The following is a 4006-nucleotide window of genomic DNA, read 5'->3' on the forward strand; positions in this document are numbered from 1 at the left end:
GGGTTCTGGGATGTTTTTGAAATATTTTGTGTTAATTCTTATTATTTAATTTGAATTGAAGCAGTTATCTTTTCATTTATAAAATTGAAGGAAAATCCTAGTTTCTAAGATTTTTAAAAATGAGAACTTCATCAAGTAATTTGGTTGGCTTGCCTGACAGCGGTGTCCGGCGCCACCACGATTCTTAGTGGATTTCGGGTCGTGACAGATTTAGAAGGAGAAAACGCAAATTGGATGGTATTTGCTGTTCACGTAACTTTCTTTTTTTCATTATAAAACGTGAATGTTTAGCATTCATTCTTTTCTCCTTATGAAACGGTGGTATAGAAACGGCAATTGTTGGAACGTCAGCAGTACTTATTAAAGTGTGGTATAGTAACAGTCATATGGAAAAATATAACAGTAATTAATATTAAATTATGTTGTAATTGCATGAATATACTGATTTATTTACCAGAAAAATGAGTTAAAATGCCAAAAAACTAACAAAAAAGATAAATACTATTGCTAGCATATGAGAGGTGCCAAGTCATCTTTTCTAGTCCCTCCTTTATATATATATATAGATTAATATCCAGACAGTGAATTAATATAGGTGTGGTCCAAAATTTGGTCATACATCTGTTATAGGTAGATTAGTTTCTTTTGCATGTTTAGACAACGGTCTAAAATTTCTCTAAAACTTGTTTGATGTTAAAAAGTGTTGCAAATGAAGCACAAGTCTGAAATTTCGATATTGCAAAATGGGTATGAAATCCAGCTCTTTGTATCGTTTCTTCCAAGTTCCAAGCCAACTATAGTAAACACGTGTCGCCAAGAGAGAAATCAAAGGTATCAAAATGCTCATAAGAAAGGATGTTACTACAAAATCACCCTTGGTCGTACCCTAAACTTTCACTTATTATATAGTTAATATCAAACTTCAGACAAGAAAACGAAAAAGAAGAAAAATGAGGAAGGAGGAAGGAGAAATCACTTCAACAACAAAACTTTACGACAGCTTTTTCGCAGATATTTACTTGCGTTAATGCACAAATGCTAAACAAAAGAGATTTAATGTCACTCCCAAAATTTGATGCTTTTAAGAGACTTGCATAACTTTGCCAACGACTTGCTCCATTAATCAAATGATCAAAATGAGAGAGCGCACACAATGGACCAAGAGAACTTGGCCCAAATACAAGATAGCAGGCCCGAGAGATCGGTGGTCCATTCCACAAGCCCAAGATTGTACTCTCCTAACTAAAAAATTGGGTAATCTACGCGGTATACCCATTGAAAACACCAGTTAACTTCATATACATTTGAAACATTTGTTTTACATTCTATATCTACTTTATAAAACTTTATTTACTTTTTACATTTTTAATATATTTATATGCCATTAAACAAATTCCACATTTTAAGGGATTAAATTATCTCAGTCCAATGTGATAAATTCCTTGAAACACTCCATCATCCCAAAGAATTAGGATCATACATTTTCATCAAACATCTGAACCCCTCGAAATAAACAACCCTCCGAAACCTTTCCACCAAATGATTTCATGTTCCAAATAAACAACCTCCTCGAAACATTTCCTATGGCCTGTGGGTGCAAAAGAAGGAAGAATATGAAAATGAAATATTTATTTTGTACAAGACAATACCTCTTTATTATTTATTTGTTAGATAAAGTGTTTCATCTTTTTTGTTTTTCTCTTACATCTATGTAATCAACAGAAAAGTTAAAATTCGTTTAAAAATATTTTAATTTGTGATACAACATTTAAACTACATAAATATTAGAATATATTATTCAAACCAATACACCATAATATTCTAATTAAAATTATAATATCCAAATCAAACATGCCACAATATTCTAATTTGGAATACAATATTCAAACCAAATAAATCACAGTTTTCTAATAGAATACAATGTTCAAATCAAACATACCAAAACATTTTAATGTGCGTTACATTATATAAACTAAACAAACAAAATTACAATTGATTAATGAAGAATATAGTATTCAAACCAACACGCCATAATATTCTAATAAAGAATACAATATTCAAAATCAAACATATCACAATATTCTAATTCTGAATACAATATTCAAATCAAGTATACCATAATATTCTAACTTGGAATATAGTACTCAAACAAAACATACCACAATATTCTAATTTGGAATATAATAGTCAAATAAAATATACTTTTATTTATATTTATTGTGTATATATTATTTTATTTGGAATATTAACATTCTTTAATTATATACAATGATTAGTTTACTGTATTTTTTTATATTGTATAGAAGAAGATAAACTTCTATGACGACAAAGTTTCCCATAGTAAGAGAAAATATTTAATGGATAATCCTTTTTTATTCTTTAATTTTGGTCCAAGTTTGAAAAGGATGGATAAGATTTTCAGTGGATTTGCTTTGTATATATAGCTTCCTTTAATTAAGGGACATATTTATTAGGTAGTTATTGCCCATTAATTAAATAGGTATGTGGGGTAATTAATTGATGTGTACTACATGTAATTTTATAATTGAAGTATAGTGTGTTAAGGGTTCTTGAAATGGGGTATACGGTGTAACTTCCCCTAAAAAATTTCGAGAAATGTATATTTTTAGCCACTCCTTTAAAAAATAGCCAACAAAATACTTTTTTTTTGTATATATGTGTATAATATAAATATACTTTATATTTTATCTACTTTCTGGCTAGCTAATGCAATTAGTTTCGGCCTGTCGGCCAATTTTGTATTTTGTCCAAAAGTTTTTCCTATGTCCAAACTTAGGTAGGTGCCTTATTGAATTTGTATAAAACTAAATTAAGTATAAAATAAAAGAATATGACATTAAGGACTTTTTTATGTAAATAATTCAAACCGAACATGAGTTTAAAAGAAAGATGGTTGAAAGAAGAAGAGTAGAGCCCCTAACACATCCAAATAGTGGAAACATCAATTATATATGTATAATTGATTGTTCCCCTCCCTTCGTATCTAATTTTTCTTCAATTTCAATTTCAATTAGTATTTAAAATTGAATGGTCGATTCCATTTTGAACCCTTAAATTGATGGTTTTCCAAAAATGTTTGATGTTTAATTTGAAGCGGGAGAAGAACTATGAAGTCTCGTGTTCAAATTTCAATGGAAGTAAACATCATTAGATGATTACTTCAATCGGTTTAATTCTTGGTAAATAAAGTTATCCGATATCTATACTGGTGGGAATTGGAAAGCAACAAGTATCCAAAGGAATAATGGAAGTGCGCACAAGCTCACCTGGATAATTATAAAAAAATATTTGATCTTTTTATTTTTTATTTTTTTCGATTATTCTAGCTTAAGGTCGTAATTACTGGGAAATTAGTAATTAAAAATCAAAGATTACTAGTTAATTAATTATTTTCATAAATCAAATGACTAAGCCGGAAGGGGAGCTTTTAAAACAACAGTAAAGTTATCTCTGTGTGACATACACGGGTTCAAACCGTGAAAGTAGCCACTAATATTTGCATTAGGGTATTAGGGTAAATTATCTATATCACATCCTTGAATTACGGCCTTCCTCGAACTCTGTATACACGCGAAATACTCCGTGCACCATGCAAATGACTAAGCTCTTATACTTATGCCAAGATTGCGCTAAAAAAATAAAGAAAATGTGTTGTCTCTTTCTTTAATCACTTCGAACAAAGAAAGAAATGCTCTATTACAAAAAAGTTACATGAAACTAGAAGAAAAATCTTATCAACGTGTATATAGAGTATACATGTGAATGCGTAATCATAATGAGATTTCATGCCAAGAAGAAAATGTATGACAAAGAATACATAAACTTTGATTGAAAAGTTTTACTGTGTGCCTCACACAACTGGCATTAGTTGCGTGAGGTTTTTTTTTGTCTCACAAAATTGTGGACCCAAATCTTACACTTCTCGGGTCCACAAAAGTTTGGTCCACAAACTGTGAAACAAAAAAATCGACTCATACACTAGTGT

This window comes from Nicotiana attenuata, unplaced genomic scaffold (genome assembly GCF_001879085.1).
Source record: "Nicotiana attenuata strain UT unplaced genomic scaffold, NIATTr2, whole genome shotgun sequence".
Classification (NCBI taxonomy): Eukaryota; Viridiplantae; Streptophyta; class Magnoliopsida; order Solanales; family Solanaceae; genus Nicotiana; species Nicotiana attenuata.